This window comes from Stigmatopora nigra, chromosome 12 (genome assembly GCF_051989575.1).
Source record: "Stigmatopora nigra isolate UIUO_SnigA chromosome 12, RoL_Snig_1.1, whole genome shotgun sequence".
NCBI classification, from domain to species: domain Eukaryota; kingdom Metazoa; phylum Chordata; class Actinopteri; order Syngnathiformes; family Syngnathidae; genus Stigmatopora; species Stigmatopora nigra.
Window position 1 is genome coordinate 7,609,165 of NC_135519.1, and position 23,059 is coordinate 7,632,223.

At 38.7% G+C, this 23,059-nt stretch overlaps 1 long non-coding RNA gene across 3 annotated transcripts in view; it reads right to left on the bottom strand.

The window, feature by feature from the left end:
• Positions 1-23,059, bottom strand: part of LOC144204954 (uncharacterized) — an 80,488-nt gene that overhangs the window by 56,128 nt on the left and 1,301 nt on the right. The window contains exons 1-3 of one of the 3 annotated variants that reach the window (XR_013327969.1): positions 15,758-15,904; positions 14,949-15,175; positions 10,878-11,002 (exon numbers count right to left, since the gene is read on the bottom strand). This is a non-coding gene — a long non-coding RNA (uncharacterized LOC144204954). Of the gene's footprint in view, positions 1-10,877; positions 11,003-14,633; positions 14,767-14,948; positions 15,176-15,757; positions 15,905-23,059 lie in introns of those variants that run through there. The other 2 variants (XR_013327971.1, XR_013327970.1) reach the window with 2 other exon arrangements.

Consider the following 23,059-nt stretch of genomic DNA (forward strand, 5'->3'; position numbering starts at 1 on the left):
GTGTCAATTCAGCAGAAAAGCAGCCTACAATTTTTTTAAAAAGGCACAGAGAGACACACAGACTTTGAGCATGTGTGTTGATGAGGATGCCACAGCAAGGAGATAAACCACTTTTATCGTTGGGTGTGAGTGTACAACAGCGTAGGCTGTGAAACCGCAGCGTGCGTAGGAAAGCAGATGGGGCACATGAGGTATGAGGGTATTGATGTCAGATTCATGAGCAATGAATAACAAAGCATAAACACTCAAATGGGTAAATGAAATGTGTTTTTTCAGAGCTAATATGTATATAACCTGAATGCTTTGACCTAACAGTGTGGTCATGTATGAATGCAACTGGTACATACGTACGGAGGCATTTACTCACATATTATGTTGAGATCAATGTTTGGATGTTTTTCCCAAGAAATTATTTTATTAAATATTATTTTATTAAATATTATAAATTTTGTATATATTCTACATTTAGTTTTTGAAAAAAATGTCCAAACACCATTGTTAGTAGACCAGACATCCCAGTTCATGGACATCATTCTCCGAGGACGACTGTCAATAGCTGCTTTGTGCCTGCGTGTGAATTCTGCTTATGTCACAGCTTTCCTCAAACCCTCTCATGTCCCATCTGTGCAGTCCATGAATGAGTCATCTCGCTCCGTTTGGACTCAGTACATCCTGTACTCATTCAAAACAATGTCTTACTCATGCATGCATTGATGGCCGTGGAACATCACTGACCCAATGGGAGTGTCCAATGCCAGGCAGCACTGGATCATCATTCTGTTTTCACCATGCAAAGGGCTACGTAATAAAGGGGTTTTATGTGTAAAAATCACATCAGGAGTATGTTTGTCATTCATCCGTCCAGTTCTATTTACTAACACTGAGCCAATGAATAGCTTGGTGAATTGTGATCAACCACACGCAGAACATTTTCTCATGTGTCATGCAAATTACATAAACACAAAGGCATACACACAAAAGACCACACATAGATGAATAAATTGATCTGCATTGTAACAATATTGGAATGTCAGATTTGCAAAAATGCATTTATGTTATCTTTCAGTGGTATTTTCAGCTGCAATGTGACGTTGTGTGGTTTTATCTGTTATACGGTACCCACGCAATAGCTGCAATTCACACGCAAGTTGGTAAATGTTTTGTATTGAATACGTACACCCAAGTGTTCATGTACTGTATTTTGACTGATGTGGTTACAGCTTCCAGTCAGTACATTTTAAATCTGAACCAACCGACAGCTTTTAAGAAATGTTCTAATCTGTACCCCTCTCTCTTTGTGTTCTCTTGAAATGAAACATTTATATGTTTTTATTTATATTGGCATGCTTGTCTTTTTGTTTGATCTTCATTTGGAATTATTTGTGCTTCCTGTGTTATCATTCTATAAAACTAAGCATGTCTGCAAAACACTGCTACAGCTGCACAGAAAGCAACATTAAAGCCTGACAAGAAGTTCTTTTAAGGCTTCGCTTGTATTTCTTCGCATGAGTGCTTAAGCACACTGTTTAATAATGTAAAATCGTTTTTTTTTCTGATACATAACTGGGTTGCACGAGGTAGAGTGATAATTTGGTATGAGACAACAGGGGTCTAGTTGTTTTATAGACAGATTAAGAATATAATTTGCACATCTGAAAACATACTGTAGAATATTCTATCACCTAATGTTTCCCATTTCAAGTAAATGTATTCCCTGTGAAAGGATAACCTAGCACCAACTGTGCGGGCCTTGTGATTTTAGCACTCTCAGACGACAGTAAGAGTAGAGGGAATGAGAAGAAGTTACAACAAAAGAGATGAACAGGGGGTCCCGGGATGAGGACAAGGGCAGGGGGTCTCCTAACAGTCTTTCCGAGGCCTTTTTCCCCTCAATCTAGCTTTGATGTGCAGCGGTAGACCAAGATCTTGTCAAGTGCACTGATGGGGAAAAGTTTGTGTGTGGGAGTGTGCGCGTGTGTGAATAGATTCAGGGGAGGTGTAAAAAAGTGAACTTGATGAGCTTCGGAAGTGAAGCTAAAGAGAAGCACAGCTGGACTGATGGGAATGATGAGATCTGTCTATTGGCACAGTGGATGGTTAAATCCTGGGTTTAAGCCTTTCTTTGTGGTAACAGTAGAGGTGAATATTTAATTTTGAAAGTTTTTACAGCTGCTTAAAACCATCTAAATATTTTTTTATTTCACCTGTAACTGGAATTGCCTGCTGTCCCAAAAGTAGTCGTACCAAACAACTATGGAAAGACATGGCCCGAGCCAATCTTTTATTTCTATTCCAGTAAAGGTTTTGATCTGAAGGATCAAAGCAAACCAGTTTGAGATTGTCCATTTCAGACAAACTGTTGGACACTTCTCAGGATTGGCTCATAAACATAGGCAGATGCCCACTGGCCAGAGCCAGACTGCGCTCTTGAGGCTAGCCTCCTTTCACTTATTACAATAGGCGGCAGTGTAAAAAGTCAAATGGCCTTAACACCAGTCTTTTGGCAGGCGGCAGGCCTGGATGAAGAGAGATGATGGGGGGGTTATATAGAAAAAAAAAGGCTGACGTTGTAAAGCACTTTTTGCACAAGGACACAGAAGGATGGAATAGAAGCACCAAAACAAGTTACTCAGTCTTTCTCGGACACACACCCATCAGCCTGCCAGCCCCCAACATTTACATTAGAAGAGGACGGACACAGTGGGCCTGTGGAGGAATAGAGGGATGGGAGGAGAGGTTGGACACACTATTGGGAGGTTGTAAACACTGTACGACAGAATCTCCATGGAAACCCGCACACTACTCTGAGGCATCTCAACCCCCTCAATCTACTGCCAGCTCCCTCTGTCTTCCCAAAGACTAGTGTCTTGATCGCCAGGCCCCAAATCGGCCCCTCGCTTTGCTGGCTGCCCAACGCAGCAGATGTGCGGAGAGAAGAGAGTGACCTTGGATGACTTAATCGCTTCAGTTTTATGTGCCGAGTTAGTAAGGCCTAGGAAGATGGAAGATGTAGAGAATGAACAAATGTTCATTCACTGTCAAAGGGTTGGATGTGAAGCACTGTCATTGTCACCCAATGAGTTGAGTAGTTGGGTAGCGTTTACTCATACTGTCAACACGAGATCAGATATTTTCCAATGCGTTTTTGGATAAGTAAACTTAATTGTAAAGCCACTGCTGTTACATGTAATTACTCCCCAAAATGGTGTTAATTGGTAGGGTTTCTATTATGTTTTTACACCCCTTCTGTTGTTTCTTATCTGTTCTTTCCGCATTTGCTAAATGGGACATTAGATGCAGATGCCCAGTAAAACTTATTCCTCCTCTCACCTTCTGTTCGGTATTTGCCTCTTCAGTCCTTGGATATAATACACAGAGTAGAATAGAGGGATTGAGAGTAAAAGGGTAGACCAAGGGGGGAAAATGGCCTTCAGGGTCTCTGTGGCGCACAAGAACAGAGAGCAAGAGGAGATTGAATGCTTAGTGAGTGCTAAAGAATAGCTAAGAGAAGGAGAGCGCGTTTAAAGAGCCGAAGCGGGCAGTGGGGCTGCCAGGCACCGAGGAATTCATGGTCGATTTGCCCTTGTTTGTTGCCGCTTCCAAATAAAAGGGATTTGAAGGGGCTGGACTGGGCTACGAGCAAGCAACAGATTGTAGATGCCCCTTTTGGAGAGGGCTCCTTGTGCAAAACCAGGTTCCCCTCTCGCAATGCTGAACCACCCTTCAGAGAAAAGAGCCCATCTCTACTGTAAAGGACATTGTGAGTCTTGTCAATGGCTCTCATCTGGGGCATGGAGAAAATACAAGGAGGCCCAGTGTTCAGCACTGCATTGCCTTCTATAGAAACTAAAACTGTAATGGGGACCCCAGGGGCTCGACAGGGAGTTTAGAGGGCAATGTTTCAATGGAGCCCAAGTCTTTTTATCTCCAGCATTGAGAGGCTCTCTCTCAGCCATTCCAAGAGAGTGAGAGGGAAATTCCTCCACAGATCAAAAAGAACGTCTTCATTTCCTGCTCAATTTAAGACGTACGAAATGTAAAGACACAGTTTGTGACATTGTGTAGGCATTGTTCTAGAAGAAAGGCTGGGGTTGTGGAGGTTGGTGTACGAGCATGTAGGGCTCAATTATGATTGGTCGGCAATTTGCCCATCTCAGGTGAGATTAAAGCCAATCATGCCTTATTAAAGCAGCTGTCAATCAGCACAGTGGACCTCTGGATTCAGGTCAACCTCCAGCTGTGTGTATACTCTGTGTTCTGATTCTGTATGACTATGTTAGATAAGGTCAGTCATGAGTTGTTTGATTCTTCTTTTGCCGTGAAATCATTATTAGAAAGCTCATTTAACCTTTTCAGAAGAGTATAATGACTCGTGGCAACTGGATAGGCACACAAACACACAAAGCACGCTTTGCAGACATTTGGGCTTGGTTACCCACATCTCCAAAAGACAAACTTTACACAGTCACCATGGCCGCTGCAGAACGTTGTAGAAAATTTCGCTGACAAACAAAGTGCTGTCCTAAGGAGCAGCTAATGGTTACTCTAATACTTTAAATGGTACCCAGTGCAAAGATGGAGCTACTGTTCATTTAGCCAAAAACATGCCAGTTCTTATGAACCTGCAGACCAAAACAGTTGCTTGCATTAAAGCTGCAGTAAAAAATACTTGTAAATCAATTGCTATCTTTTCGATCTTATCCAAGACCAGTTATGGGAGTAATGTTGCTCTGTTGGTCACAGGAAATGTGTACTCCCCCTGAAAACTGTTAATCGACCACACTATCTCAAGTGTCACACACAGACACAACCGACATTGGTCATTAACGAATGAAACGTACACATGCAATGTGTCTGGTTTTTCAGATTACTGTGTTGACAGAGGAATATTAACGATCCACAGTAATTCACGTGCTCAGTTTCAGTTTGTCCTTTTTAAAAATAGTATGTAATACAGTGTTGGGGGTTAAAACTATTTGTCAGAGACAGTCTGTGTGGATTTAATGTGGACACAAATGCAAGGAAACCAGGAGGCAAGGAAGGTATAGCTGATAAGTTTAAAAAAGCACATTCACAACCACACAAAAATGTTGGGCTAACAAAGAGCGACAGCAGCAACAATTAACTGCAAGGGAACTAAATACAAGCAAACTGTAGTGAAACTCATACATGTGCATGGGGAAAAGATAATTGGTTCACACCTGGGAAAGGCAAAAGGGGGAAATGTAATCATTCACAGGTTCAAATGTGACAGATTATTCTAGTCCATGTGATCTTCCATTCCAAAAATCAGGTCTATAATGTACATAGCGATTCCTTTTCTTAAACTAGCTTTACTACAAATATTCCGAGTAACATAGAAAGTACCCGAAAATTAAAAATGGAGGAATGTAATGAAATTGAACCTCCGAAAAACACAAGATGCCGCAATGACTGTAATAATATGCATCTTTAAATATCCTCAAACAATGAATAAACAGGAAAAACAGAGAAGGGATGTGTGTGCACGTGTGTTTTCAGCGGGATGAGAGAACAACCTCTCACCGATGGGTTCCTACAATTGTTAGTTTGACAGGAAAAGGTGCTTCAACTGCATATAAATGAAAACTATACAAAAGTACCTAAGCAAAAGAAACGCCATGAAGAAAGTAGTGCAAAGGTGAGGGTCATGACACAACTGCACTGTAAACAATAACAGCAATCAGCTGAGTGTGTATGTGGTGTACGTGCATGCCGTGGGTCTGCGTTCACTGCGTTCTACTGGGAAGAGCATTCCCATGATGACGCACTCCTACACCTGCTCCCCTCTTGCAAAGTACATGCAGAGCAAGCTTAAGATAAGCTTTTTTGCAAGCGGCAGTGTTTCTAGTACTCCACATTCCCAATTATCTAAAGTCCTGGTTCTCTGAGAGCAGGAAGCCAAACCATACATATGAAATACGTGACTGCTGAAAATGTTTGTGTTTCACACTGTTTGTAACCACAACTAAATCCTCTTAAAATTACTTCAAGAACTGGGAATTGTATCAATGGCTTTTTTAGTCTTGACATCACAATAAGTTCAGCCAAACACGTAGTGTGTTCTGATTAGAAAAGACAGAGAAAAGAAGGTTGATTTCTCATGCTTGGCCATTCAGGAGATGATGTTGACGTGATTGCTTGTGTTCAACTCTTCTGTTGTTGTGGTTACCTCCATGTTGTCATGGAGATGTCTAGCGGTAACAAGTTCAGATTGGCTCTCTCAAAATGCATTTCATTAGGTTTTTTGCTATTAAAGACTTTGCTCTAGCTTGCCTGGGTAGCCTGCCTGCGAGCGGAATCATGACAAATGACGTTGTGAGTCAGAGATTACAAAAGAAATACACAAAGACAATAAGTATTTATGAAAATGTCATTCAGTTTCCTGGAAAGTATTTTACTCATGTTTCATGTTTATACTATTGTGTGCTTGGATTTTAACTTAGGTACAAAACCCTCTGATTGAGTCAAGCATTTATTGGAATGTTGGCCTATTCCAATAAATTTGAGGTTTTAGTACCTCAGCCTTAAGAAGAAGAGTAGCATAGAAAATAGATGATGGAATTTATCCATTTTGATTAACTTTTTTAAAAATTAATTAACGTTTTAACCTTAAAAAAATACAGCATACTGACATAACACTGTCCTACTTTCTGCGAGCAAGGCACCTAATCCCCAATTGCCCTGGAGCATAACAGAGCGGAAACACCTTCCATCACGCATAGCATCAACCCTCTCAATTTAAGTTGAATTCACCCCTTTGGGACAAATTAAAGGCTTCACAATAGCTTATATGCAGCTGTCATTAGATGGCAAACGATTGGAGGACAATAGTAAATTACAAGTCCCTCTAAACACAAACTGAATTAGAGTATTATCAGGCTTGAGTCACAGCCTAAACAAAAGGCAAAGAAGAACAATGGGAGCTCTGTGGCCTTGAGACAGGTTTAACAGTGACACATGCAAGACTGCAATCACCTGGTTTCCTACGCCATGCTATTTATCTATGGAACGCCCTGTTCCTTGAACATGATGCCTCTGTGCAACTATGTATGAAAATGTGAAGGAAGGTAACCTTTGTATGAGTGTGAGGGGAAGGTGGGGTTGTGGGTTACACTGTCCAGCAATTTTTACCTACAGGGATGTGTCACACAATTGTATGTGGGTCACGCCTGACAGTTTCTAATCCTCTGTGATGGAGACTTGTTTGTTCAGCCAGCAGGTTCTCACCATCACATTACATAAGACCTAAATGGAGGCCAGGCAAAGACAAACACCAGCCAGGACAAACCAAGGCAAAGATGAACAGAGAATGAAAGAAATAGGTTTGGGCTTTTAACACATTATTTCTTAAGTCACGAGTCAACTGTGTGAATGTGTGCGTGCTGACGCATGTTTTCACAAAAGTGACATTGCACCTTTGAGGAGCACGAGTTTGACTTAGAGCTGTTGGGAACGGAAGGTAGGAGAAGTACAGTTGAGCAAAAAAATATATATAATTTGACTTGACATTCACCTTCTCCACCACCAACAAAGACATTGGTGAATGTGATAAACCCTAACATTTCCAAATGTATTTCTAGATATAACAAACAATTGATGAGGAATTACGTTAGACATCGAAACAATCAGGCGTCTTAATAAATTTCTGTTTTACTATCTTTAAAGTAGGACACAATTCAGACTAACACACAAACCTGATCTGGTAATTACGTCATTGAGAGTGGCAGCTCGATAAACTCGTTGTTGAACAAAAGCAGAGCCCTCATGCAAAAAAACAACAGCAAATGAGTCTCAGTGATTGATGGAAGCAGCACGCAACAGACACACAAAAGGGGGTTATCCACATAATCAATAACTGCAGCCATATAGTACTTTGCTTCCTGCCTGCTTGCCATAAACTCTTTGTTTTTAAAACAGGTTTTGAGTAAGTAAAAGATGTGTTCAACTGTAAACAACCTATTTTTGTGAAAAAATCTGTACCAACTTGTGTCAGCGATACGTCATTGGTTGTTTTAGACCAGGTTATGGTAATTTCCTTGTTTACCTGAAGAAACAAGTTGGCCAAGATTGACATGCATTTATTTGTCTTCAGGAAGTATGCGGATTTATTTATGTTTTGTAATCAAAATATATTGAAATCAAATAATCTTCATGACACAGACATGTTTTGTCTGACCGGTTTTTGTTTTTTTTTGTAAACTGCTGTTGTTTGTTTTTGTTTTTTTAGATACTTCAGTGGTAGGCAGTGAAGAAAGAAGCACTACTCTACAACAAATCAAAGATGCTGAGGAATTTACTGCACGATGAGGAAAATTCTGGTGTGCCCCCTGGCAACATAACTAAGGAGTAAATCAAACAAGTCTCAGCCAGCTTTAACTGTCAACCTTTATCAGCCATAGCAGTCTTTAACTGCCTTCCTTCTAGACTGGACTTGCTAAATGGAAACAGAAAAGGAGTTGGATAACTGAATTATCTGGTCTACACTATATTTCACACTTTCTTCTAACTAAAAGAAGTGATGTAGACATACTTTGGTTTTAAACCATTTCATTAAAATGCCATTTGTGCTGAATGTTTGAATCCGCAGGATACCAGAAAATATTCTTGGACTGTCAAAGAGTAAAGTCTAGACTACTGCATGCAATCTTTCTTTTTCGCAGTGATCATCTTTGACGTACTGTAATAAATCACATAAAAATAATAGTAGGAATAAACTTATCAAGATGACATAAGAATATGCAACTAAACAACACATCTGTGGCCTAAGACTACGCTGTTCTATAAACCAACACTTGATTCATCCATTCAGTTGCATTCGAAGAAAAGTACTTGGCAAGGAAGCTTGAAATTAAACAAGAACTTACGGTATTGAATATCCACAAACTAATATAATTCACTCCATAATTTCTATTTACATTAGGGTCAAAGCCCATTCATATTATTACTGTTTTTGGGTCAGTATAACAACATAATGATACCATTCAGTCACACAGGACTTGCCATCACATAATTCTTCCTTGTGAAAATATACGAGGTCACTGGCAGTGAAGAAAACAGCAATTTTATATAATACTGATTAAATGCAGTATGCGGCAGTGAACCACACATTACATGTATTAACTTGTATGGATTATGTTTTTCTCAAGTTATAGATGTCATGTAGCCTTAAATTAGAGACAAACTTTGATCTGTAGTTACATGCCAATAACTGTCATGAGCATGCCGGTTTGAATTCAGTCATAATTTGATCAAAGAAAAACAACGACTGACCTAAAAAAATGTTTTTGGGGGGGGGTTCTGACAGTACAAGGGAAAAGGGTTATTAAGTGTCATGAATCAAAGGCCTTTGGTGAGCCATGTCTTCCGTTCCAAGCATAGTTGAGATAGACAGGAGGTAGAGGGCCTGAAATAATTCTACAGGTAGATCTTTTAAAGGCTGCTGAATACAATAATGCTAGACATGGGCTCGTTTGTATACTACATATATAATTATCTATAATAAAACCAACATGAAACATTATGCAATAAATATCATGCGGATTAAATGTTAATTCTTGGAAAAGTCGGACATAGACATTTTTTTGCTGCTTACTTTGCAAATTATATCTAGAAATGGCTTAACTAAATATAGTGATTGCCTCTCCATTAATTAAGATGGTTGTGTGGTTTTTAAAGTAACATGTACTGCTATATACTCTGATTTTATTACTACATTTGAGCGCAATTCATCTTGTATAATGTGTGGTTTCTCAATCCAGAAGTGATAAATGGAGATGTTGAAAATAACAGCAACATGTTTGTTTCCCAGGCAAGTGCAATGAGTGTGTGTGAAATGCAGGTCAGATGAGTCATCTCCTCTTTTTTTGACGGGCCTGCAAGCTTCTTTTTCCTCACAAATGGAAAAATACACCAGTGTGTGTATGGGGGGGAGAGAGTGAGATGGTACAAAACCTTCTTGCAAGGCCCAAGGACATGCATGAGTGCACATGCAAGAAGGCATACACTGTATGACTACACACTTGCACAAGCACATACTGCACATGTCTGTCTTTCATTCACAAAGTTGCCCAAAACCACACACTTCAAACACACAAATCGCATACCCTGCAGCAGAATTACTTGCGCAAGAAAATGACAGCAGCGTTTAACCTGTCCTTGAAAATGTTTGAAACTCAAATGGTGGTCAAAGACATAGACATACGCAAACACGGTGTCACTACTCAGTTCCTAGTCTATATTACAGCCTTCACATGGGTCAGAGATAAGTTTAGAAATTGAAACATTCTCGGATCCATCCCGTGTTCGGTTATGTGCCAGCATGGCGACTATAAATCATAGTGTGTAAATGTCGGTAGGTAGCCGTGCGTGTTGGTGTTGCTTTATGACAGACAGACAGACAGACAGAAAGACAGAAATGACGCAGACAAAATGGAAATATGGACTGATAGTATGAAAGTTATTTAAATCCCATCCATTTATATATATGGATAAGATCTTTTACTCTGATGTCTTTAAATCCAAAGCCTTTCCTTGTTAATGTATAAATAAATGAAGTAGCTTGGTATAGATGTGCTCTACATTAAGTGGTAATTGGACCTAAGTTATTATCAGGCCATGCATAAATAGAAATGACTTCACACCATCATTGCTAAAAGTTGCATTCACGTGTGTGTGTGTCCATACTATCTTATACTATCTGAGCTAAAGTTAAACCTTCTTAAATGTCCATCCACAGATCATTCGCCAAGTCTCAACCTACCGTGGCTCTCTGCTGTGTGTGTGTGTGTGTGTTGGTGCACCTGGGTTTGGTTCCTTTAAGACTACTATTTTTAGAGAAAAGTTTCATTTTTACTCACGTTTTTCTTCTCACTGTCATTCAGTCAGATGTGCCCTTATTCGTTAATGTTCATCATTTTCCATTGCGAGCCCTGTATCTTTCCTTTTTTTTCTTTCACTCCTTCAGCATCGCCCTCTCTTCTTCCTAAGAAATAAATATGAATAAATGGATATGCACTACACACAAAAAAAGACAATAGCTGTAAATGTTAACAAACGACAATAAATGTTCCCCTTAGACTGAGACATGGAAATGAAAGTGCATTTTTTCTTGTGTTGATCTATTTTTTTAACTCTACCTGTTATTCTCATCTTCCTTCTCTATGGTTCACCTCTTACCCCTTTCCATTGCTTTTTTAACCCTTGACCTCCTACTGAACCAAACTTGTTTTACTGGTAAAATTCCTGCTGGAAAGATTGGTATCTAATGCATAGATGGACAATATTAAAGCAAGATTGCTAACCATTTTGTAATTAGGGCAGAATGTCCCTGAAGAGTGAAAATAATACCCAGGATTACTTGCATTTATTCTATTTTTATTCTCAAGTAGAGTGCATTGTTAGAATGAGCAATCATTTTGAATCTCACTCCATTGTGCAGAGTTTTGTTTGTATTTTTATTTTTTATCCGCACAAATCTATTTAATTTACAAAAGAACTTGGACATTATTATCAAACAAGGTTACAGTAAACAGTTTGGGAAAAAAAGAGAAAAATTCTTAGGGTGGCCTTTGTTTACCTTAAAGTAGGAATCACACATTAAACTTTCTGTAAATGATCAAACTGTGTCCTTGAGATTAAACAGTCTGCCCATTGTGAATCTCTTTTCATTGCCTAGGCACTCAACTGTAAATGATATCCTACATAATTGCGTTCCGTCAGGGAGTGTCTGAGTATGTTTGCCACCAGGGACAGTTGACATAGACCAACGTGTTGCTGCAATGGACTGTATGTTCTCATTTACGCAAACTTTAATAGCATCTTAAAAGTGTTTGTTACATGAGATGATTTACTTCTCGTGACCGTGCAGTTTATGTTGTATTAAAAGCGATTGTAGGACCGATTGCTCCTTTTCTTTCAGTGTTTTTCTGATGCTGAGTCTGTCCTTGAATTATAATTTCCTTTGCTTATTGCTCTCCTTATGGTCAAGACATTTTTTCAGGTCATCCTGTTATCCTTCTTAATCACGAGTGGCCATTTGGTGGTATTTGTTATCTCTACTCAAATTCAAGTATGCCAATTAAAAAAATAGAAAGTCAGAGGAATCCTCCTGTTAGAAAAAAAATACAATCTTGATTCCAGTTAGTAAGCAGAATGTTAGCCAACACTACACATTTTCCTTTTTGGTCACATGCTTTTTTCTTTTTAACATTCTGTTTAGGTATTATGGCAGAAATAGAGGGAGGTCATCTAAGGAGACGGATTGCACAAAAAAATCGCATCTTCCTTTGTTTGAATGTGATATTGTTAGGAATGCGAGTAATAGATTCTTTTGGGACGTAAATCATTTGCAAATATTGCACAGTCAATCTTCAAACCAGATGGCTGCATAAATTAAAGTTGTAAACATAGGAAAAACATATGCATTTGTTTGAATTACTATTTTACAGCCGGGGGAACACTTTGGGCTTCTTTTTCTCATTGCAATAACTTTGCATGCTTTTAGGAACTTTGCTGATAGAAGTTCTCCTGCAATATTGATTTTTTGTCGCACCTCTAATTCAAGCATACATATTATTTCCTCATACGCTTGGTGGATTTATAAGTGCAAAGCTAAACGTAAAATACGACTCCTTTCAAGATGCTGAGGAAGGTTGTATATTTGACTGACATCTGCCAAAATGAAGACCAGGTGGGTGCAGGTGGGAGTGTTTCCCCACCTTTAGCCCCCTTCGGCAAGACCATGAAACAACACAAGACTGTCAACGCATTCAACTCTCCATACAACACCGAGGACAGGGCTGTCAGCATGATGTTGTACTTTTTTGCACTGACACCCATATTCACATGCCTCATCCAAAAGCACACACACACTCAGGCAGATAACTGAGGCTAGAATTGACTTGTCACACATACATACACACCAGCTCTCCAGTGTTTACTTAGTCTGTTTGTGCTTGTCACTCAGTTCTTTTGCACCGTCTTATACGACACTGGAAATCACCATGTCTTGGAAAGGAAAAAGCCAGGAAAATATTTCCAATGTGACGTTACAAACCTTTCAGGTTATATAAATGTTTCATTTTTTCTCTCCATAGAGTTAAAGTCATCCTTGTTTAATCCTTCTGCTGTATATTTAAATGAGTTATTCAGTAGTAGATGTCCAATCTTTATAAACTGCAGGGCGGCTGTGATTGAATTGAAATGAGCTGAGCAATGGTAGATGTCTAATCCATTTGAATTAGTAACGTGGCAATCAATGAGCGCATGTTCATTCACTGCCAACCCTCCCACTTCAAATTGGACATTTTTGACGATAATGGGAGCCAATAAGATGAACAAAAACAAATCCTCTCACTGATTTAAACCCAAATATTGACCACCTGTCCGTGGAGCTCACATGGCTAGTAGTCATCTTACCCATATGTACTACTGTGTGCTCTGACTACAGCGGAAGACCACAGATGGCAATGAATGCTGTATGTGCTTTTGGTGCATCATGGAGAGCTGCTGGCTGGGATTTTATCATTCTGATCTTGTTGACCCTACTCAGAAGTCCTGTCCCTGTTTGTCACCATGTTTGGGATTTAAAACAGCAAGGCTTCTCTGAGTCTGATTGTTGATTGTAGTCATTTAAAGCATGAATACTTCAGTTCGCATAAAGTATGACAGAATTTGTGAGTGGTTTTGCAACCCGGTAATGATAGGTTTTGCACACACAAACAGGTTCAAACAAGAAAAACTTCCCACCAGTTGTGCACTTTAACTTAGTTTTACAGGTTTGTACCTGTGTTTACATGGCTACACATAAACATCAGGTCCACCATGACCCTGGCTCTTTGTCTCGCTCCAAATTCATCATGAGTACGGACTTGCAAAGGGCTTTAGATGGGCAGGTGCTCAAATTTAAAGAGTAGCATATAGCAGAAGGCTGAAAGGCCTGAAGGCTTATGTTTGGTACTGCAGGCTTTGTCATACACTTCCGAGACTTCATTTTGCAAGATGGAAGGTTGAGCCTGAGTGACTTACAATGTTAAATTTGAAGTAAAAAGATGAAAAGAGACACATGATTGCATGTCTATTATCATCAATGTCAATGGGAGATTTTTATTGTTTTGGTGTCATCTCCTCTTCGACATAAGATTTGTTGAATGTGAGCTGTAGAATTCAGTAGCTCATTAAAAACAACATTCATACTTTGAAAAAAGTATTAACTGAATAATCAGGTTAAATAAATAAAATCTGGAAAGCACATATAAGTGCTGTAAACATTTGAATCAGCTGATCAGTTGTCAGACTTTAGTTAGAATTAGACAAATATAGAGCCAAATTCATAACTTGCCAGACAAGAGTATATTGTTGATAATTTTTTCTCCATACATGGCCCCATTTGACATTAAACTGTAAAAATAAAAGCAAGAAAAATTAATTTGGAGCCTTAAAGTCTTCGTAATATAACAGAAAATATGATTTCCGGTCACATTAGAAACATACGCTATTCACTTGGTGTACACAAAAACAACAATAAAAAAAATACTTCAGTTACTCAATTTTAGCACATTGCAAAATTTGATTTAAAAAAAAAATCACATTTTCAATACTTCTTTTATCTCTTTAAAATCTATCATATTATATAGATACCAGAGAACAGGTGATCAATAAACCAATGTCCTCTCAAATGTTCCCTAGAGCAACATGGCTTCATTCCAGGGTTGAGTGCCCTGGTTTGTGTGACTCCACCTCTGCTTTCTACACATGTGAAGACAAATACGACACTTTGCAAACACTCACTGACCCACTTCCACACTGCAATAATGTGTAACAAAGTCCTATGTCATTTGACTACACTGCTACTTTCCCCACCGACAGCCCAACGCAGTTTGTGTGGGTGTGTGCGTGCGTGCATGTGTTCATTGAGGTAAACTAATTACCATGTGCTATGATCAGCTGTGGGTCTTGAGGCTTGCAAGGAGAATTGCTCCGTGGTCAGACAACCCGGGTTGTCCCGTCAATCTCTACCTCCTCACTTCCCTGCTTTTTTTGGGCACTCTTTTCTTCTGCTTCACTCACTTACATGCATACGCAAGCACACAATGTGAACTCAATCACCCAGTCCCACTGACGAGGCTTGTCATGTGGCGTCCAAGCAACAGAGAGCCTGTGGGGAGAGAAACAAGCTGTAATTAAGGTTTTGTGCTGAACATGCACAAAAAAGGACATCAAATTAAGTACTTCACAGCGGTGCGGAGGGAAAAAAAATCCATCTGCGACCAGCTTGGCGATGAATTAAATGACGATCAATTTAATTCAGATATTAAGACTTATGTATCACTAGAGGCCTTTAGTCTAGACTGAATGTTGATGTTAAGATTGGATAAATATTACTTATAGTTTGCTGAAACAAATACAGAACACTATAATACAAACTTTTTACACAGCAATTGACTTTTTTTTTTTTTACCTAATTAAAAATCTGGCGGACACCCCAGATGTCATGACCACCAGGTCTCAACTATAATTATACAGTGTCAAGACTGAAGTCAAGGCAAGATTTATATGCATTAAATTTCTTGTGGGTTAAAAAAGAAAAAAAATGCCCTTATTTTCAAGCATCTCATTCTAAAGAGGGGAAGCCTGATTGATCCAATAAAGAAAAGAAAAAAACAATTAAACAATAACTTACTCCTACTATGGAGGACAAAGATTATAATGAAATTTAATTAGGAAACAAGTTTCTTACAATAAAGGCTCTTAGACCAGTAATTTCCTCAGCATATGTTTGCAGTGCCACCACTACAGCAGATGAAGACACACTGACAAATTCTACACAAAGAGTAATGGGATCCAGGTGGAAAAAAATGTGGTAATCAGGGATGACATGTGGAGAGGGAAGTGCTCTGAAAGGAAATCCATGATTTCAAAATAAAACAGGTAGTGAAGAAACAACAACCTCACCATGATGTGACACTAACTTGATGGGTTTTACACAAACCGTGCAACATTACAAGAGAAAATTAATGAATGAAAAATGACAGAAATGCATTAGTTCTGCTCCCCAATTACAATGACTTATATGTGTGTTTATTATTATTATTAAAAAGCAGCTCAGAAAATGAATGCATGAATAGTAACTAACAACATTTACTGCCATTGACAGCAATAGGCGTCCAATTCATTTTGACCAGTCGGCATGGCAGTATTTATTTGCTTTCCTATTCAAAATGCATTAGATGTCTAGTGCTTTAAATAGAAGGCTATAAGTTAAAGAGTACCCTATCGAGGGCTAAAAGGTTGATGGGTTTCATCAACCTTTGCCCTAAAAGCTCACCCCACTCCAGGCTAAAGCCTATATGTGTACTGGAGAAGACTTTGTTGCACCATGTTACACAGTTAAAGCTAAAGAATGTTGGTTAGAAGTAGTAAATTTCACATGTGCACACATCCAATTGCGCAAACACCTCTATTTCCAGCCAGACAGCTCGTCAGAAGACCAAGAGATTAGCAGCTGTCATGGTTAAGAACACAGGCTCTGCAGCAGCAAGGCTAAATACCAGTAAAGAATGGGCATGCAGTACATATGTGAAAACACACACACTTTGCCACCTGCCGAGAGTGACTCTGTGTCACCTCAGTAACCCTAAACCATTTCAGGCCTTCCTCTCACTCTCCTTCTTGTTATTTCACCTGACACTGAAGGCGTATTCACACCTGCCCTGTTTGGTTCGGATCTAACCTAAAAAGTCTGTGGTGTGTACTTTTTAAACTGGCATGAATACAGACCAGCAAACTCTGCTGCAGACCTTTAACGATGGGGTCGAAGGGTGAGAGATGTCTGAGACAGTCGGTGGAAAACCACACAAAGCAAACACATCATAACCAACAATAACGGTCATTTGAATGTCTTGCGATATGAAAAGAATAGAAGCACACACACATACTCACACCCGAATGCATCCACATAAAAAATAATAGAAGGCTCTCAAATAGCAAGCCTCAAGATATACTGGAAATATCCATGTATTTTTTAGACTTTGCCTGATCAGATTTGACAGTAACCAGCTGCAACTGAAAAAATGTTAAACCATAAACTAAAAAAAAAGAGTTTTACTTCAATTTTAGTCATGCATCTTGAAAAGTATAAACCTTTGAGGGTTATTACTGCAGGGCCAGAAAATTATACAACACAATCTACAAAAAAAAACAGTACAACCATGTGTTCCCTTGTTGTTGATGAGCTGATAAAGACTGAATTGATATGGACATAGTCGTCTATTTGTTTTAAAATAACACTAACAATAATGATGGTTTACAGGGGGTTATTTGTCATTAAAATAATTCTATCACATGAAGACTAATTTGTGGTAAGTGAAAATTAACTCTGAAGAATGCTGAAAAAATGGGTGGAAAAGTACTAAGATAGGAGAACATTAGCAGAGCTGTTGTAACAGGTTCCCGACTGTGTGTCGCCTCTAGTCAACCTACAACTAACAGATGATTGAAAGACCTCTGTTGTATCAATTTACTGATCTGTAAGGTAAAAGGTCAAAGTTTAGGTGCAATGGGTTCACTTATATGAGGAATAAGTCGTTTCTTTGGGAGGAAAAAAAACGATTGGAAATTCTCACAGTCAAGAGAAAAGACTCAATTAAATGTGCAACTGATTCCTTTGCTTGCTTAATCCTGCCCCTGCAGGCATGGAGCTTTTCATTTAACGTAATATCCCATTACTAGTAATAACTAGTGTCTCAGTGATACTATTTAGATACCATTTTTTTCTTTTTTAATACATATATTTAAAAAATAATAATGCTAAATTACTGTATGCTCACTTGACAATAAAGTAATAACTATCAAGGCCTGGTCAGACACTTTTACTCATTGTTTGCCATTGACGGTGTTAAATGTCCAATCCATTTGAAATGGGAAGGCCGCAGCGACTAATTGTAGTCTGTCCTTTTCAGTGGGTGTCAGATGATTTGCTATAGTAATAGAGAACGATATAACCAGTTCCATACAAATATCATGTATAAAAGATTCACCTTAAATCCATGTATAACTGCACTAAATGAGGTATTTTTTTAGCAATAAATGTTCCTTTCCTGGTTGATATTCTTCTGATGTAAACCTTCAACAGACTGGTGTATGGAATCATTCTCTGGAGAAGTCAAACACTCGGGCAGATAACAGTATCACAGACTGAGAGCAGATATAGTTTTAACCCCAAGACCTCAGCTGCTCTTGCACTTGTGAGGAATGACTAGGTTGGGGGATGGAAGCGCTGTCTGAGATTAACACTCAGGTCATACTGATGGGTGTGTAAACAGTCATGCACCTCCTCTGGGCAGACACATATGCACATGACACTGCCCCATTTTACCCTCAGGGCAAAGTTGGAGCAACAGTAGGTCCCGAAGTATATAAGTAGACTGAGGTGAAGTTTTTAAAGCATTTTGAGAAATTATTTGCGTTCAAATTTCCTTTTAGTCATTTGAAATGTAAGAACAAGTATGCATGTTTTACATCTGTTGTCTGAACAATGTAAATATCTGTATGTCTATTCAAATGTGCATGCAATATAAACATGTCAGCATGCGCATAAAATATAAACATTAGTCTGGCTGTTAATGGAAAGCAATAATGTAAACAGCAGTCTTGTCTATTTGCATGCGAAAAAATGTAAACGTTTGTCTGTGAAATTACAGGGGAAACAGAAACATGCCTGTTTGCATACATACACATGAACTATGTACATCTGTCTGATATATCAAGATATAAATGTCTATTGCTTCTTCATCTATCCATCCATTTTTAATTATTTAATCTATTTGTTGTCACAGGTAGCAGCAATAACCTATCCAACCTAACATTGAGCAGAGGGGAGACCCTTGATTGGTCACCAGTCAATCACATTGAACTTTCAAAAACAGACAACCATCCAAATTCACAATCTATCTCGTAATGATCATCAAGAAACACACAAACACAACAAAAATGTGAACGTACAAGCAAGCAAGGTGACGTTCTTCTATTGCAGGTGTGATGCGACAAACCAATATTTAGGTCTTCCCTCCAGCTGTTACGACCTTCCTGACAGCATAGATCAACTGGGCGGGTTATTTTCACACACACAATCATTGGAACAGAAAAAAAAACAGTTATCCCTTCAACTGTGACTCAACTCAACAGGTTGTGTGCCTTGTGCCTGCAGTTGCATACATAGCAGCCTTTACTGCAGGGACCTGTTTACCATTTGGAGGAATGTACAGTATTTGGTAATGTAAAAAGCAGTTCTCAGTGGTCAGCATTCATACAATCACACTGTGTTTTATTAGATGGGCCTGAGATTGCTCTGCATACACCCTGGAGTGTGATCGAGGAAGTCAAACATTTTGACTCCCCTGATCTAATAGTATGCCGTGTGTATGTATGTATGCATGTATCTATGACTGCACAGTATTTCATTTTGCACTCAATGGCTACAAAGTTTAAATTAAAGCCAAGACACCATGACAACAAAATAAGCTATAAACATGAACAGTTTGTTTCAGACAAATTCAAAAGTTCATAGTGTAGTATGTGTAATATTAACAAATCTTGACTTATGAATAACATCATCACTGAAGTAAACATCAGGATCCATTTAGAACATGATGTTTTTACAAGTCTACTTACAATTTTAAACATTAACATTGTTAGCGTTAACAGAAAGACGGCTCTCCCAATATAGACCAGAGAAGTAGGTCAACCTGGGTCATTATGAATATTGTAAGTGAGAGCCTGAAGGGGCCTAGATGTCATGTTTTCTTTGATTTCATATGAATTTTTTCCAGCTTATGTCTGAACTACATTCATTATTGTTATGCAAGATGTGGAAAATTGCTCTGGGAGAGGTCAACACCAATTGTTAAAGTAAGCAAGAATGAGACAGATTGACAGACAGAAACACCGAGATAAATATGATTTTGGTGTACCAAAAACATATCACCTTCTTTTAATTAACTGAATGCTGGCTCATGGAGGCTTCTTAATTGGATTTCTTGAATAAACAATATGCTTATTTAAACATTTAAAATATTTGTTGATACATGAGCGTTTAGGTTTTTAATTTGACTTCTCTTTGTTGCCTGCTGGTTTCCATCAGAAACTTGTTAAAGATGCAAAATCAGCCAGCACCCTTTGTGTTTGGTTTTATGACTCACGCACACATGAAGTAAAGCTGCTGTCTAATTCTTGACAACCGTTAGAGCCTTGGTTTTTATATGTTCCATATGTACTAGAGGTAGATCTCAAACACGCATCTCTGTTTGTCAAAGACAATCTTGTGGTATTAGGGAGTCCTGAAGATTGTGCCATTGAGTTTGTGAGGCCCGTTGTTGAGAAGATAAAGTGATTGCTTAGCCTGTGGTTTTATTGAACCTGAGTACCAAAGATAAGCACCTCTTATCATGTTACATACGTGCTACACATTAGCAGGTAATGTTTAAGGGAGAATGTAGGTCAAAGCTGCATGAAGAAGAAATACAGGGTGCCGCAGCTTCATATGAACAAATAAAACGTAGTCAGTTGATTCTCTAATTACAGTCCCACGCTATTCGTGATAAATATTTTCATATTTATATATTTGTCTTGGCATTTGCGAATTAATTCTTAATAATCCTACTCATATTTTGCCTTAGAGGTATTAGATTTCACATATTTTCTCTAAATTAATAAATGTGAACCTCAGAGGTAGCAAGTGTAAATATGTTAAAAGGGCATTGAGTTTAATTAGAGAGGCCTCGAAGCTGAAGAAATATGCCCTATTTTGAATGAAAGAATCTCTTTATGTAGATTGTGTCTTTATCACACACTTAGAGAGGGAAAACAATCATTGTTCTTCTCTCGTGTAGTTGCTTTGATGAGACACTTGTGACTTGGGACGACCTCTTTTTAACTGAGCGAATGTACACAAAAAGCAGTCTCTTTCGGTAATGAAAGTTACATAAAGTCTGAGTGAATTGGAGTAGCATGTTTTACGGTTAAGACCCGTATAAAGGGGAGTGTGTACCACTACTCCATCATGCTACCTAAGATTATAATATCTTGCCGTGTTTACTAGAAACACTGCAATTGGTGAGCGTGTATACTGTAATAGAGGATGCAAAACTCAAGACACAGATGCACACACAGTCTGCAAATGAGTGCTGGAGGTGTATTTTCTCACTCCCCAGTAGTATTTGAGTAAGTGTACATGCACACATAGGCACACACATACTGCAGTTCGCCTTCCCTAGAGCATGAATGAGTGTCCTGAGTTCAGGATAAAGGTGGTCTGTACTGTGCTTTTACTCAACCATCCCTTAAAGGGGTCATTGATGGATGACCATACCTGCAATGGTTGAAGAGAGTCTGAGCAGGCCTTGGCTGTGTATTGTAAAAAAAAAAAGGGAAAAAATATAAAGATTAGATTAGTTAGGTGAGAAACTGCCAGAGAGCCAAGACTTCCACCAATCAAACAACTAGAGGATAAATGGAAGTGACCATGGCTTTTTGACCATTTTTACATCTTTCAGGGCCATTTTTGATTATACATGCCCAATCATGGCCCTTTTCATCTTTCTCTCTCTGTGAATTTAAATTAGTTTGCCATCAGTCGCTTCTAATTTTTCCAATGGATTGGGCATCGGTCATCATCAATGGCAACCAACGAATGAAAAGAATATTTACCCATACAGTGGACCCCCACACTTTTCCGGGGGTTAGGGATGTTAAGCAGAAACAAATGGAACTCTCCTGTTGAATGGCAGGTCATGACTCGAATTCTTGTTGAACAAATAGATGTGTGGATATGTTAAGAAATGAAGCAGGACACTTTAATGAGCTTAATGGAAAAACAGGATCACACCAAAAGAAAAACAGAAACACCATTTGTGAGCATACAAACACTCATTTCCTCCGACTGGCCGGCAGATTATATCAACATAGCCTTTTGTTTGAAAGCTGTAGATATGAAATATGGACGTGAGTAAGAACACTGCAACTAGACCTAGCAGAACTAACAACAGCCCTCTTCCTCTGTTGGAGCACCCACACTCACACACATACAATGCATCCGGGAATAGGACCTTAAACCCTCTACCAGATGCAGGTCAAACCTCAAAGGTGACCTGAACTTTTTACCTCTTGGAGAAATAGGGGTCTCCATAAATCTTTGTCCTTATTTTATATGTACCGTCAGAATCAGACTAACATTTTTCTTTCTGACCCCACTAGGGCAGCTGTTCTCAACCTTTATAGCACCATGGACCAGTTTCTGATTAAACAATAAATGGCCTTATGTGGAAAATAAATAACAGATCGACAATACATTGAATATGCATGTATGAATGTACAAATTATCCGCCTTGTCTGAGTCTACGTTTACCTCACAAATGCTCTTTTCTCAATTTTTTTTTGTTAAGGTAGTCGCATGACAAAATCACATGCAACTCTAAAGTTAACACAATGACATGTATGCACACAAAACAAAACTGTTACACACCACTAGCTATTAAGTGTGATGAATAGCATCAGGGGTCTTTCAATTTTGCTGCATGACAATCAGATCTCAACTGCTGGCCCAGTGAATCATAAAACATCTGGCCTCGTTCACAATTGCAGCAACACGCAGCTTCTCAACATAGTTACGAAGTTTTATACAACATAAACATTTGGATGATTATATGTAATTATTCTGCCTTGCTCTGGTGCTTGGGCATCCTCTCACAAAAATCTGTACACTCTAATCTCACGGGTTGTCTTGTTACAAAAACACCCAAATGAGAGAAATCAATAGTGATATATTTACCAAATAAACACCACAAAACGATACCATACTCTTCATTCTTAGTTCTCTGTCTGCTCAGCAGTACTGACCATAAAGCTTCATTCACCACAGCCTTCTTTGTCTCGCGTAAGGCTATTGACCTCCTGAGTGCATTTAGGTAAAAGAAATGGAAGTAAGCCACAGACTTCTCTTTTTAGATTTCATTAGAATATTTTGTGTGCGGAAATTAAGATGCGT